The 16166-nt window shown below is 42.8% G+C and overlaps 1 protein-coding gene across 4 annotated transcripts in view; it reads left to right on the forward strand.

The window, feature by feature from the left end:
• The window catches only part of OTUD7A (OTU deubiquitinase 7A), a 441745-nt gene that overhangs the window by 46456 nt on the left and 379123 nt on the right, over window positions 1-16166 (forward strand). Inside the window, exon 1 of one of the 4 annotated variants that reach the window (XM_037832845.1) lies at window positions 815-1017. The exons of the other annotated variants lie outside the window; for them this stretch is intronic. The gene's annotated coding sequence lies outside the window, so the exon portion shown is untranslated. Of the gene's footprint in view, window positions 1-814; window positions 1018-16166 lie in introns of those variants that run through there. 4 annotated transcript variants of the gene reach the window in all.

A 16166-nucleotide genomic window follows, 5' to 3' on the forward strand; every position in this document is an offset into this window, starting at 1 on the left:
GATGCTTAGAGAAAAGTGCCCCAGGAGAACCAAGCAGAGAGCTGAAAGAAGCAAAGAGAGACTGAAGCACAGAGACATTTTGGAGAAAGACATTTTGAAATGCAACCCGGGAACAAAGGACCAGCAGATGTCAGACCTGTGCCTTCCCAGCTGACAAAGGTGTTCCGGATGCCATCAGCCTTTCCTCAGTGAAAGTGTCCTCTTGTTGATGTCTTTGTTTGGACACTTTTATGGCCTTAAGCCAATCCATTTCTGGTATTTTGCATAACGGCAGCTTTAGCAAGCCGGAACAGGAAGCATCATTGAAAACACAAATGTGTGGGCAGGCTAGAGTTAACTACCCAGGAGGATCAAACACCTCCATAATTTGATTTGCTCACAAAGAGTTAATGACCATTAAGGAAACTTTTAATGACATACTGGATGAAAAGGTATAAATGGTAAAGGACAGACTTGGCTCTGTCAGTCAAAAGGCAATATCGCATTTAGGCAAACTTTAAAAAGAATGTCCAGTTCTAAGTTCTGGAGTCCTTCTTCCAGTTCTTGGCTTCCTTGGTGCTTTTCTCTGGGCATCTGGGAGAAAAGCTAAGGGACACATGAGGAATGAAATCATGTTTGGTCATCCTCCTAGCAGCACTTTCTGAAAGAGTGCTAAGGGAATGGTTTCCGGCAAATCTGCAGGGAACAATGGATGCCCCAGTGATTCTGTATCTAGCCAAATTGTCTATAAAGACAATAGACAGATATTGTCAAGCATGCCAGAAATCAGAATGCTGAGCTGCTCTGAACTGAGACTTTATTCAAAAACTGTTGGATGAAAAAATTCAGCCAAAACAGATAACGCAGGGAAGTACAGAGATTGGTATAAGATGGTGGCAAACCGTGAACCGTTTAGATGTAAAAGTGAGATTGGCTATCTGTATGAATTATAGCGACAAACCATAATATAAATGAAGTGAACCCTGAAAATACTAATATAATGGGAAAATCACTGGATGGAAGAGGGGAGCACGACATGTAAGTATACTTACTAATGTCCTCATCTTCCTTAGCTAAACAGGCAACAGAGACTGATGCTGCTTTGAAAATTGAGGACTACATCTTCAGTATCTTTCATAATATTTTTGTAATCTTTAGAGCTCTCTTAGGAAGTCATCTCTTACAGTGAAGGAACATTTCTCTGAAATTTAGCAATTCTTTCTGTTTTGCTGTTGCTATTCTCCCTCCCTTTTTTATCCTTCTAATGAAAATTACTGTTTTCCAAATGCTTAGCATGTTGCAGGCATTGGGGATATCTTTGCAAGGTGATGTGTGTTGCTATGGAAATGAAGCAGGTGATGTGAGGGAGGACCACGGGTCAGCTGGTTAAGGAAGCAGCTGGAGCAGGCGGTGTAGACCCCCTCTCTCTGAGGGAGCACGCTTCAGCATCTGGGTGGGAGCGAGCTTTCCAGGAGGGGAGGGAGAGGGCTCTCGCTGAGATATCAGAGGAGGCGGGGGCTGGCCTGCACCAGCAGTAAAGAGTTTGATTTATAGCCTGAGAGCAGTGGGAGCCATTGGAGGGTTTTAAGTAGAAGAGTGCTCTCCATTTCATGTTTGATTAAATAGCACTACAGCTGCTGCGATGAGCAGGGATGTCAAGCAAAGCAGAAGGCAGCGCCTCATGGAGAGATTGTGGACCCTTGGACTACAGTGTTGGTGGTGGAGGAGTAGATGCATGGATAGATCAACTGGCATGGGGCATGGATTTGGATGGAATTGAGGTGATTGGTGTTGAGAGACAGGGTGTGCACCCAGGGGTGACTCTGAGCTCTCATTGGAGGGCCTGAGAAGGGGTACTGTTTATAATGAGGGAAGGGGATGGCTGGGGAGGAACAGATTTTGGAGTATGGGAATAGGTTCAAGGGTTGGAATTTTGGTGTGTTAACTCTGAGATGCTATTATATACCAAGGTGGAGGTGCAAAACAGCTAGTCATGGAGGAGCCAAGCAACCCCTTGATAGATGGTGATACTCAGGTCTGGGTAGGGTCGCCTCTGGAGATGTGGCGCTCAGGGAAGAGCCAAGCAACCCGTCGATAGATGGTGATACCTCAGGTCTGGATAATGTCATCCAGGGAGAAACTAGGAGAAAGGAAAGGAAGAAGATGGTTCAGGACTGGGGCTTGAGTGCTACAGCATTTAGAAGGCAGGGAGAGGGCAAGAAATTTGCCATGAACAGTTGGGTTGCAATTACATGTGATTTTTTTATTTCATTAAAAGCACTTATAGTAGGTCATTTTTGTTTATCCATCCTGTCTTTTACCTGGCTATATAAATAAAGAAACAAATAAAATCATGGCTATTAAATAATGATGACAGTTGTGTCTGCACAACAACTTTTATTTTCCTTTTCTCTTTATGCTTCTCCATTTGTCTTGAATGAAAACAGAGATTTAGAAGTCATGAGAGGGTTAGCCATGCAGATTTCTAAGGAAAGACCGATTGGGGCAAAGGGAGAAACCAGTGCAGAGGACCTGAGCAGGGACAAGTCCCCATTGTATCTGGGACGGGAAGGAGGCCAGTGTGGGTGGAGTAAAGTGACAGCAGTGAGAGCAGTCGGGAGGTTGGAGAGGCCACCTCAGGCCAAAGCCAGGGCTCAGTTTTAACTCTGAGCAAGGGTTATAGTTATTGGAGAGGACCTCATGGTACAGCAAAAAGTGTGGGTCAGAAAAGTATGGCAGAATTTGAATAATTGAATTCTGAACAATTAATATGAAATGACTTTCATTTCAACATCGTCATTCTAAACTTTCAGTGCTATGAAGAGAGGTATGTTTGACCCATTCAGAAAAACATTTTGGTTGGATCTTACCACATTATCTTACAAAGAAGCATGGTCTTGCTGTCCAGTGTTGGGAAGATAAGACTATCATGCATTTAGAGGGTTATCTGGCTGTTAATAAAGGCATTTAAAAGAAATGTGATCACTCAACTTAACAGGATTACAGTGAGAAATGGGAAGTAAGACCTTGGTGCAAAATAGCCAAATTGGTTTGTCAAAGTTTAAGCATCACCATGGGAAAAATTCCTGGAGCCCTTACTTAGAGGCTGTTTATTCTTGTTTCAGATATAGCATTAACCTTAACATTATCATCTCATTTAGCTGCTCATGGAGATTAAAAATCCCTTTTGTGAGCTGGAGTGGGGAGAGGGCAATGGGGTAGAAGGACCTTGTATCAGTCAAGGTTCTCCAGAGAAACAAAACCAATAGGATGTGTGTGTGTGTGTATACATACGCATATGTAAATAAATTTATTATAAGGAATTGGCTCAGTGTGGGGGCTGGCAAGTCTAAACTCCATAGGGCAGTCTGTAGGCTGGAAACACCATTATAGGGAGTTCTGATTTGCTAGAGGTGCTGTTATGCAATATACCAGAAATGGATTGGCTTTAATAAAGGGGATTTATTCAGTTACAAATTTAGTTCTAAGGTCATAAACTAAGGCATCAACAAGAGGATACCTTTACTGAAGAAAGGCTGATAATGTCCGGAACAACTCTGTCAGCTGGGAAGGCACGTGGCTGTTGTCTGCTGGTCCTTTGCTCCTGGATTCTGTTTTCAAAATGTCTTTCTCCAAAATGTCTCTGGGCTTCTGTCTCTCTTAGCTTCTCTCTTTCAGCTCCTGTGCATCCTTGCTTGTTCTCCCAGGGTGTTTCTCTCTAAGCATCTGGGGGATCTCTGTTAGCTTTTCTGGGGGTAAACTCAGGGCTTCTTCTCTTAGCTTAGCATCTCCAAATATCCTCTGTTGTCATCTCCAGGCGTCTCCAAGTGCTAGCATCTGTGTCACTCTTAGCTTCTCTTAAGTACTACAGTGAACTAATAAAGACCCACCTGGAATGGAAGGGGTCACATCTCCATGGAAATAATTTAATCAAAGGTCCCACCCACAGTTGGGTGAGTCACATCTCCATGGAAACACTCAATCAAAAGGTTCCACCCAACTAAGATTGGGTTAAAAGATCATGGCTCTTCTGGGGCCCATTACAGTTTCGAACCAGCACATAGGGGATATTGAAGTCTTGAGTCTGAATTCCCTGGGAGAGACCGGGAGGCTGGAAATACCAGCAAGAATCGATGTTGAAGTCTTGAAGCAGACATTCCTCTGACCTCTTGAAGCTTCAGTTTTTGCTGTTAAGACCTCCAAGTGGTTTGGTTTAGGCCCACCTGCATTATGGAGGGTAATCTCCTCCACTTAGGGTCAACTGAGTATAGCTGCTAATCCCATCTATGAAATATATCACAGTAACAACTAAACCAAACAACTGGGCACCCAACTTGACATATAAAATTAACCATCACAGACCTAATATGGATAGCCAGAAGAACTAACAGCAGCTAGAAGTAATAGCCAACTACCTGGCTTTAAGAGGAGAAATAAACACTTAAAAACCATGGGGAACCTCAACTACCTATAACAGCATGGGGACATGCAAGATATGTCCAGATTGCCTTCCTGAGCCAAGTGTGAAGTAGGGATATAATTGACACATAGAAGGAGGATCCTCTAGTACCAAGAAAAAATTAAATTATATTCATTATTATGAAGCAAACGTAGCCTCTACCCTCAGGATGCTTGTGGACAATGAAGAGATAACCCCAGTATGGTGTCAGGGGCTGGATATGGTGACAAGAAACACACTGCTGATGTTGTAGAAAAGTGCTGCTTCCAAACTACAACCCAAGGTGGCACTTAAAAGTCCATAGAAAATTATTCTCCCACTCTCCAGAATGATGAAGTCCATAAGAACATAAAAAATAAAAAAATTGGGTTTTGCCACCCAAAAAGGTAAATCAAAATAAAAATTTTGGTAAACCATAGTAAAGGGTAGGGCCCACAAAGTTCTGTTCTTCCCATGAGAATAAATTCAGTATACTTTTTTTAAAATATAAAAATTCTTTCCCAAACCTTTCTTTTTGTGTCACTGTTTTGCTGGTACACTCTCAGGCAATCCGCGTATTGGGTAATCCAGTTCCCTACTATGTTTAGCATGGCTTGGATGGCCCCTTAGCTGTTATACATATCTGCCAGCATTTAGGACTGTCTGAATGGTGATCAATGAATGTTTAAGGATGGATGGTTGGATTGGTGGATGGATGGGTGGATGGTTGGAAGGAATGGATGGATGGTTGGAAGGAATGATGGATGGATAGATGGAAGGAATGGATGGATGGAGGGATGGAGAGATGGTTGGAAGGAATGGATGTATGGAAGGAAGGAAGGAAAGAAAGGATGGATGAATGAATGGTTGGAAGGGATGTAAGGAAGGAAGGAAGGAAAGAATGGATGGATGAATGGATGGTTGGAAGGGATGGATGGAGAAGGAAGAAGGAAAGAATGGATGGATGGATGGATTGATGGTTGGAAGGAATAAATGGATGAGTGGATGGCTAGATTCACTTTTTCTGAAGCTATCAGGTTCTTGACCTTACACTTTATGCTATGAACTGCTTTATATTTTTAATTTGAATATTTCTAAAGCATACTGCCTTTGGAAGCACTATTAAATACAAGTTTTACAATGTGGAATTTAAGCTTCTAATGATTGCTGATGACTTTGATATTCCGGGATCCTCTCATAAAAGATGTGGCTGTTTTCTGAGAGCTTTAAGCTATGCGCAATCTTAGGAGATTAACTGTACAGCCAAGATCTTCATCAGTGTTTATTTGAGAGGGAAATAAGTTGTGATATTTTCTATCAGTTTCAGCAGGCAATGTCCTTATGGAAGCCATGGCTATAACACTTTGGCTAACTCTATTGTTATCTATTCTTTGCTGTATATGTATTTAAATAACAATCGTGGCAACTCTTGGAAGCAGGATAATAAGCAACTTTAGCTCCTTTAAGATAAATGTATCCCTTTGGTTGGCAAGATGACTTGATGGGGGCTGAATTTTGACAATCAAATATATGGGTTTATTATTTTAAGTGACTGGTATTTACTGGTTTACATGTTGAATGCTTCTGTTTAAATCTAAACACCATGAGAAATTCTCCTCCCTAGATGCCCAGTTGAATAAGATTAGAGGAAGGTCTTTGAGGTCCTGTCTGTGTTCAAGGGAGGCCTTGTAGGGGAGAGGTCCCGGAGCGGTGCTCCCTGTAGATGTTATTTTTCAATTGTGTTAGAAACACAGGCCTGGGAGAGACTGATGAAAGTTTTCAGTGTGCAGCTGGAGCATATCCTTAAAGCAGTGTTTTCCAACCCCTTGAAATCCATGCCCCAGTGGACAGGATTTTTGTGCCATTTGACTCTCTGTATTTTGTATTATGGAACAGTAGATAGTTTATAATTTTATCACAAAGAGGATTTGTAAAATTGAGTATGATATTTTTTTTTGTTATTGGTTTGCTTTGTTTGTTGTTACCAGTTACAATCTGAGGAGATTCTAATGAGCTTCTGTTAGAAGTACACAGTCCTCCCCTTCACCTTGATACCAAGTCTACACATAGTTCAAGAAAAGTTGTTTGGGTTTCCCTGTGTTTTCCCAGTGATTTACCCACTAGGTCCCCTTGGGCCTCCTCTTCTTTTCTGAGTGATTGGCTGTGGCTCATGAGCACCTCCCCTGACAGGGCTACTAGGCCCTGGGTTTAAAATGAAGCATCTTCTAAAGCCACGATGCCGGATTTATCTTATGTAGGAAAGTCCCTTACAGCTGACAGTTAACTAGTTAAAGAAAGTTTCTGAGACTCTCTGCAAATGAAGATACGCTACTCAGTTATCTGCGATGTTCACTGGTGGCCGTTGGAAAGGCGTGTGTCAGGCTCTGGCATTGCAGGCCTGTGTTTGAACCTCGTTCAATGATGGTCTCTGCTTTCGTGACCCCAAGTGTATCAGAGCCCCTCTCTTCTCATCTATAAGCTGAGGTACCTCAGTTAAGATTTTTGGTTTTCTTTGCTTGTTGTTGATTTGTCTTTTTTCTTGCAAATATCAGAAACTAGATGGAGCTGGTGACCAGGGCCTGGGGGTACCAAGGAATCCCAGACATGTGCAACTGAGTCTTGGGGATGGAAGGACCTGGGAGGGCTGTGCTGTAGGAAGCTCATATATCTTTGCTCACACGTCTCCATTTCTCACCGCGTGACTGTGTCATTCTCTCTCTCCTACTGACTGGCTTCCCTTCAAGATGGTCATAGGAGCAGCTCCCTGCTTTCTGAGAACCACTGTACTTCAAGGAATCTCCTTATAACACCAAAACCATGACAAACAAAAGAATAAAATAGATGAACTGGGCTATGTCAAAGTTAAAAACATTTGCACTGCAAACGATAACCATCAAGAAAGTGAAAAGACAGCCACAGAGAAAATATTTTAAATGATATCTAATAAGGGACTTGTATGTAGAATATAAAGAACCCTGGCAACTCAATAATTAGAAGACAACCCAATAAAAAATTGGACAATTTGAATAGATATTTCTCCAAAGGAGATATACCAATGGCTAATAAGCACATGAAAAGATGCTCAATATCATTGATCATTAGGGAAATGCAAATCAAACCCACAGTAAGATACCACTTCACACTCACAAGTATGGCTAGAATTAAAATGTCAGATGAAATCACAAGTGTTGGTGAAGATGTGGAGAAATTGGAAACTTTATACACTGTGGATGGGAATGTAAAATGTTGCAGCCACTTTGAAAAAAATATCCTTTGGTTCCTCAAATGGTTAAACATACAGTTAACCTGTGACCAAGAAATTCCACTCCTGGGTATAAACACAAGAGAAATGAAAACATATGTTGATGCAAAACCTTGTATGTTAATGTGCATATCGGTATTATTCATAATAGCCAAAAGGTGAGAACAACCCAAATGTTCAACCACGGATGAGTTATAAATAAAATGTGGTATAGCCATACGATGGAATATTATTTTATGATAAAGACAAATCAGGTACTGTTACATGGTATAACACAGATGAAGCTCAAAAACATGATGGCAAGTAAAAGAAGCCAGCCATGAAAGACAACATACTGTTTATTCCATTTATATCAGATACCAAATTTATAGAAACTGAAAATAGATTAGTGGTTGCATAGGACAGAGAGGGTAGGGATAGGAATGACTGCTAATGGGACAAGGGATAGAACATATGCTAAAATCAGATTGTAGTAATGGCTGTGCAACCCTGTGAATATACTGAAAAAACATTGAGTTCTGCACATTAAATGGGTAACTTTTATGGTAAATGAATTACATCTCAATCTAGCTGTTTAAATAATTTCTTTAATTAAAAAATTAAAAAAAAAAGGAATTTCTTAAGCCTAATTCCAAATTTCTGGGAAGGACCCTGGCCCAGCTTGGGGGTTGGTATCCCTTGGACCGAGAGTTGGGTCCTATTGTAAGAACGTGACTACCAGAGAATGATGGAGCTTGGGTCCCTACCAAGGCAGGAAGGCCAAACGCTGGTAGAGAGAGCAATAGGAGTCCATGGCATGAAGTTTTAGAATTAAAATAAATGCACAAATGCATGAGAATCATTAAAGGCAGTGCATGGCCTATCCTACAGGTTGATTGTAGAGGCTACGTCAATGCTACTAGCACTTGGATGAAATCGTGAGTTCTACTGTATTGATTAAAGCTTAAATAGTCAACTAAGGAACTCTATTTAATGGAGTCTGGAGATAAACCCAAGAATGAAAAGGATGTTTAACTCCAAATTTATCATTTGGAATGTCAAAGATTAGTGGTGGGGGTGTGGGTATTGATTGCTTAAGTGGGGTACCTTTGCCCCTTATATTTTAGAATATATGGATTTGAAATCACTTTATAGATGGCCTCATTTACATTTTAGTAGTAATTTATAAACTCAGTTGCCTACTTGCAGGAGAGTTGTTACTGGTTTGTGTCTGTATTGCACTGCCATTAACTTTCTACGATATTACGTATTAAGTGGTTGCCACTCGAAGCAAATAACAAGGTTGTTTAAGGATGGGACAGGAGTGGGTTTCTCTAATGAAACTTAGAGCATGAACTTTATTTAACTTCTTAGGTTTCTTCAGTGACCTTTTGAATGATAACCTATTTCACAGCGTTGAGATGAGGCCTCAAGGAGATTAAGATTTAGAACACCTGCAAAGAGCCCAGTGCATAGGAGACAAGCACAAAATCCTAAATCCTGTGATGACAATTCTTTGTAACATAATCTTTGTAGTATATTTTTTATTAGAGAAGCTGTAGGTTTCCAGAAAAATCTTGCAGAGTACTTGTAATTGTTCTGGTTTGCCAATGTTGCCATTTTGCAAAATACCAGAAATGGATCGGCTTTTATAAAAGTGATTTTATTTGGTTACACAGTTACTGTCTTAAGGACATAAAGTGTCCAAGGTAACGCATCAGCAATCAGGTACCTTCACTGAAGGATGGCCGATGGTGTCTGGAAACCTCTGTTAGCTTGGAAGGCACGCGGCTGGTGTCTGCTTGCTCCCAGGTTGTGTTTCAAACTGGTTTTTCTCCCAGGATGTTTCTCTCTAGGCATCTGGGGATGTTCTCTTAGCTTCTCCCAGGCAAACTCTGGAGTAGCAAAAGTCTACTTTTATCTACAGAATGTCTTCAGAATGTCTCTCTTGGCTGCAGCCAACATCAGGGGTCCACAATTCTGAGCATCTCTGAGCTAAGCCAGCTAGTATCTGGGACTGTGCTCGAGGTTTTAAAGGACTCCAGTGATTTAAATAAGACCCATGCTAGATGGGGGGCCACACCTCCATGGAAACAATACAGTCAGAGTTATCACCTACAGTTGGGTGGGTCACATCTCCATGGAAACCACTTAATCCAAACATTCCAGCCTAATCAACACTAATACATCTGCCCCCACAAGATTGCATTAAAGAACATGGTGTTTTGGAGAACATAATACATCCAAACTGGCACAATAATACAAATATATATGAAAAGTAAAGCACTTTGGCATTACACAAATATGCTTTCATTTTAGAAAAATAGTCTCTTTAGCGCAACAAAAGGAAATAAATTGAAATCTCCAATTTTCATATTCCCAAACAACCACTCTTTCTGTCTCTCCCTCCAGATTTTATTTATTTATTGCTGTACAAATATATGAATTGTACTAGTCATGCTCTAATATTTGCTAAGTATCCTTTTCCACTAATCAATGTAAATTTACATCATCATTTTGGTTTTGTTTTTTCAGTTTTTGTTTTCACATAATTTTAGACTTACAGAAATATTGGACAAAACAGTACATTGTTAGGTCTCTGGAGTGCTCAGTTTATTTGCAGCTAGCTTCCTTGGACCTGTGAGGCTTCCGAAGTGCCTTACCCTTACATTTTATGTTTTATCCCACCCCGCACCCCCCACCCCGATCCATTCTGTCCAATTAAAAGGAATTACCAGGCACTTAATGTGTTCATGATTTGTATCAGTGGAGTGAGGTCCCTTGCCTTGACTGGATTCTTTCCTTTAAAATTCAGCTTTGTAGTTCAAAGGCCCTCCTTGGTTTAGTCCTTATTATTTGGGGGATGAGAAACTGTTTCATTTTCCAACTCTGCACATCCCCAATTTTATGAGCTCTCTTTGTTTCCTTTCATGACTGCTTGTAAGTCAGCCAATTATTTTCTGAGCTCATCTCTTTCTTGTGTTACTTTACTTCAAAGCTAACATTGCACCCCCACACCTGACTGACATTCTGTCCTCTACCTCTTCTCCTTCAAGTACAGAATCTGCCCTCCAGAGGGAATGGTTTTACCACCTCTTTCACCATCTTTCCATCTTGGGGGAAGAATTTCCTTGCCATTCTCTGTCCAATCCGTTAGACCGGGGCTTCATAATTTTTTTTTTTTTTTTTGTTACAGCAGCAGTCTGCTTCTAGATACTGACTTCTGTATCAACCATGATAAACTCTGTTATGCTTCAGTAAAAACTCCACAGTCTCACTGGCTTGTCAAAGGGAACAGGGGACCTCGAGGAACAGACCATGTATAGAACACCGTAGAGAGCATTGCCAGAGGCCGAGAGAAAGGAAGCGTTTCTCAGACCTTTAACTCGGAAGTGACATGTCACCTCTGCCTGTTCTTTGTCACCCAAAGCAAGGCCTGTGGCCTTACCCAGTTCCTGGGAGTGGGGATGCCACCCTGCGGCTGGGAGCAGGAAACCCAGGCTCACTTCGTTAGCAGCCCCAGAGTTTACCACGATGCCCCAGGGCAGGCTCTGGCTGGAGGGGTAGATGGCAGCTTGGCATGAATGAGACAGCACTGCCCCTTTACAGCCCACGCCAGGCGTGTGCCTCGGCAGGCAGACTGCTGCTAGAATTCAGGCTCTGCTTCTCCCTCAGCAGGAGGTAGAGCAGTGCAGAATCTTCTTAGCTGTGGGCAGGACTTACCCCAAACCAGGAAAGTGCAGGCTGCCCGCTAGAATCAGTTTTAGGCTTCCGAAACCTGCCAGTGTGTGCTGGCTCATGGGGCCTTGGGTTTGTCTAAGATCAGCAAAGGAGAGAACCAGAAGAGAGACATTTCATGGCACAGAATTCATCCCAGTCTGTAAATTAGGTTGAATTTCTAGATAGGGCAGGACAAACACGGAAAACTATGAATAAAATGCACTTAATCTCCTGGAGTACGATTTTGCATTTGTGACATGGTGTGCCTGTTTGAATGTATTATGTCCCCAAAATGCCATTATCTTTGATGCAGTCTTGTGGGCAGACATATTAGTGATGATTAGATTGTAAGTTTTTGATTGTTTCCATGGAGATGCGACCCACCCAACTGTAGGTGATAACTCTGATTGGATGATTTCCATTCAGTGTGGGCCTTGATTACTAGTGTACTAGAGACTATATAAGGTCAGACATAAAGAGTAAGCCTGCCAAGAGGGACACATGGAAGAATGCACAAGAGCTGAGAGAGGAGCTGCAGGGTACAGAGACATTTTGGAGATGGCCTTTGAAAGAAGACTTTTGCTCCGGAGAAGCTAAGAGAGGACAGATGCCCTAAGAGCAACTGAAAGTGACATTTTTGAGGAGCTGCAGCCTAGAGAGGAACATCCTGGGAGAAATTCATTTTGAAACCAGAATTCTGGAGCCGACACCAGCCACATGCCTTCCCAGCTAACAGAGGTTTTCCGGACACCATTGGCCATCCTCCAGTGAGGGTACCCGATTGCTGATGTGTTACCTTGGACACTTCATGGCCTTAAGACTGTAACTGTGTAGCCAAATAAACCCCCTTCATAAAAGCCAGTCATTTCTGGTATTTTGCTTAACGGCAGCATTAGCAAAGCAAAACACACGGGAACCACCTTCCTTAGAATTTCCATTGTTTTATCAATTCCGACAATAGAAATAATTCTCCAGGCTTCTGGCAAAATCTCACTGATCTGCTGTGAGTGTTGGGAAAATGGCCTAGAATGGTGTTATGACAAAGAAGAGAAAAAATGGATGTGGATCTTTACTTAAAATTGAATGGCACCTACCTGAGTAACCTTGCAACATGCAGGCGTTGGAAAAATCCATTAAGTGGAGGCTCCAGGTAGCTGGAGATCCTGCTAGCAGGCGGAAACTAAAGAGTGTGCAGACTCACTCTGGAATGTGCTTTAGAGCTGCCTCCCTTTGTTATTCTCTCTGATTTGGGCTCTGAGAATGCCATTCAGCGATTTGGTGATTTTGTTGTCTTTAGGAGCTTCACTGACTGAGAGCAGTTTTGTTGTTGTTTTTGATGCCATTTCACCTGACAGGTGCCTTCCTCCTGGTGGGGTCTCCCCACAGATGCCCCTCCTCAGAGGCCCCATTTGTGGTCACCGCGAGCTCCAGGAGGCCTTGTCTCCAGCCCTGCACCCGCTCCTCTGAGCACCCGCCTTAGTATCTATTTATTGTTTGCAGCTTCTACATTTCATTTATGTGCCAACTTGTTTAAAACAAGCACCTAAGGCAGTTTTAAAACAAACACATATAAATTGAATTCTGGGGGTAATTATTTGTTTGCAAAGGACTTTCTGTAGGATTCTTTCAAGTAATAAATAATCTCAGTGTACATTTAATCCATAACTCTCATTTTCAAAATAGTTTTCCTTAATGTAATAGGATGAATTGTTAAGGAAAAATGAAAACTGACTAGCTTTTAGGTGGCTTTTTTGTTTTAACTTCTCTTTGCTGGCCTTATGAGGGAAGAATAAAATATCTCCTCTGTGTCCTTCAAAAAGGACATGCTAGAATTGCACATCTAAAACTAGTCCCCCTACTTTAGTTTAATTCAATGAATGGACATTTCCAAGGCACATTGCTTTTCGTCTTTTGACACTTGATGCGGTTTACGGAATGACCCCCGTGGGAGTTGTAGAAGGGACTGCTGTCCTTTGTCCACAGACAGTGTCCGGCTCTGGGCCATCCAGCATCCAGTCTGCCTTCATCCTGCTTCCAATCTCCCTCGCTCCCGTGCCCACTTCTCATCCTCGTACTCAGCTCCTGGAATGACTTTCCAACCTGATGGAGCCAGCTGGGTTCCTTTCAGTATCTGCAGCTCTGTTCTGATTATCTTCCTAAGGTGAACCCCTGTGGAATGTTCTGACATCTCACAGGGGTGGGAAGTTCTGCACCCCCAATAAACTCTGACGCAGATTTGCCAAGGGACCGAGTGGTCGCTTGCTGGGTGAATGTCTGCTCACCCTTGAGCTCCAGTGATCGTGCTTTGCCTCAGACTCCCTCACCCAATGGTTGTGATGGTTAAATGAGGAAAACGGGTGCACCCGGGTCACCCACCTTTGGGACAGAGTCACTGACAGAGGCCCCCGGCTTGGCAGCCCCTCTGACACCCTGGGTTCCTGCGGTGGGTCATTCTGCCGGGAGTCACCCTTTGCTCAGCAGGTTTGTTGAAGTCAGAGGCCCATCCATCCCTGCTCCTGCCACCCTAGCAGTCACCAGTGTCCTGACAGGAGGGTTTGTAGGGGGTCTCCGCTTTGCATGAATCTGTGCAATTGCACATGCAGCCACAGCACCCTAGGGAGGCAGTGGGAAGGTTCGAGGGTTCAAGGGAGTTCTGGTTTGCTAATGCTGCCATTATGCAAAACACCTGAAGTGGATTGGTTTTATAAAGGGGGTTTTTTTGTTACTAAGTTACAGTCTTAAGGCCATAAATTGTCCAAGGTAAGGCATCAACAATAAGGTACAGTCACTGGAGAAAGGCCAGTGGTGTCTGGAAAACTCTGTTAGTTGGGAAGGCGTGTGGCTGATGTCTGCTTGCTTCAAGGTTGCATTTCAAAATGGCATTCTCCAGAATGTCTCTGTGTCAGCTTCTCGGGGCAAACTCTGGACTAGTACCTCCAAAGCATCAGCAAAACTGCTTTCAATGGCCATCTTCAAAATGTCTCTGTTAAGTTGCAGCAGCAAACTCCTTCCATCTGAGCTTATATAGTGCTCTAGTAAACTAATCAAGGCCCATGCTGAATGGGCGGGGCCACACCTCCATGGAAATGATCTAATCAGAGTTATCACCGACACCTGTGTGGATCACATCTCCATGGAAACAACCTAATCAACACTAATACATCTGCCCCCACAAGATTGCGTCAAAGAGCATGGCTTTTTCTGAGGAACATAAATACATCCAAACCCGGTACAAAGAGTATGCCTCAGTTAAGGAAAGGAGCAAATGCTGAGGGAATCTGCCACCTCTTTTTGCAGCCAATGTGATTCAGAGTTAGAGGCTGGTGGCAAGAGGATGTGGGTCCTTTAGGATCTCAGGACACTACTCCCCTGGCTGGGGAGTTCTTCCATACTGTGGCAAGGCTGGGTTGCTCACCCAGCCATGGATAATGAAAGTACTTGGCAGATACGTGAACATGGATTCTATGCCTATAAAAACTAACTTGCTTATAATGTGGGTAGAAACTTAAGCAACATTATTTTTTTAAATTACATTTTTTCTTAAAACTTAAGTGCTTCTTTGCCTGTTAGAATTTCTGAGTTGGATTGTCATGAGAGTGGGGTTCCAGTAGGCTCGTCCCCTGTGGTTGCCCGCTCTCGGCGCCTTCACCATGTTGGTAGGATTGAATCCTTGGGCCTCGGCAGTGTGGGCCCATGTGGCTGACTGTGGCTGATGAGTTGTGAGAGAAGTGATGGGATTGCCTCTGGGCTGGCGCTGGTCTTGGAGCTGTCTTCCCCTCTGGGTGGTGCTCAGCGCATTTGGCGTTGTCTGCGCCATCAGCCTGCAGCCCGCTGTGAGGGGTCAGGGGCACACCCCGAGCTGACCTGTTTGACTGTGTAGCATGGATGGGAAATATGATCATTCTCATTACTTGCTGCACAAACGCACTGAATTGGCAAACGCTGATCCGTTTATCCTAGGGGAAATACAGGTTAAGTTCTGTCAGCCTTTGGTCTGTTTCATTAACCAATAAATACATAACCATTTTTATGCGTGTTTCTCTTTAAAGACACTTTATTTACTATGTGTGCTTGGTTCATTAACTGTGAACTCACGGCCAACTGCACTATAACTCCTGCCTGAACAAGCTCATCTAGCACTGTAATTTCTCCACAAAGCAGTCATCTAGGAACACTAAATGACACTTCAGCACTATCTTTAAACAGGAAACCACCACAAAAAGCACAAATGGCAGACAACGTGGCACTGTGTATGCCACGAAAAGGACACTTGTTGTAGTATGAGAGCTGATGAAACAACAAGGCCGAGCATCGCCTCATTCCTTCTCAGCCGGTAACGTGCATGTTGGGCAACTCAGACTGGCCGCCCTACTAGATCTGCAAAGACCCTGAAATCTACGCGAGATTGATTTGGTGATTACAATAAATGTTAGTGACTAGGCGAATTTGTAGATATGGTCTGTGAATAATGAGGAGCAACTGTAAACCCTTATGGAATGAGCTACCGGGATGTTGGCTGGTTTGCTACTTACCCGTGAATTATCCTTCCACGACTGATATATTCACTGCTTTTATTTTTATTTTTTCTCGAAATGCTATTTATCAGGCTGATCAAGTGTCTTGGAATCAAGGCAACCTGATATTTCCTCTGGCTACTTTCCAGAGTTCCCTGGCATTACGGAATCTTTTCCGGTGTTCTCAACTAAACACAAGAACAGCCTCTTGACTGCATATTACTGTGGAGGCAGAATTAATGTAGGCTATTACAGGAAATCCATATTTGCTGAA

This window comes from Choloepus didactylus, chromosome 4 (assembly GCF_015220235.1).
Source record: "Choloepus didactylus isolate mChoDid1 chromosome 4, mChoDid1.pri, whole genome shotgun sequence".
Lineage (NCBI taxonomy): Eukaryota > Metazoa > Chordata > Mammalia > Pilosa > Megalonychidae > Choloepus > Choloepus didactylus.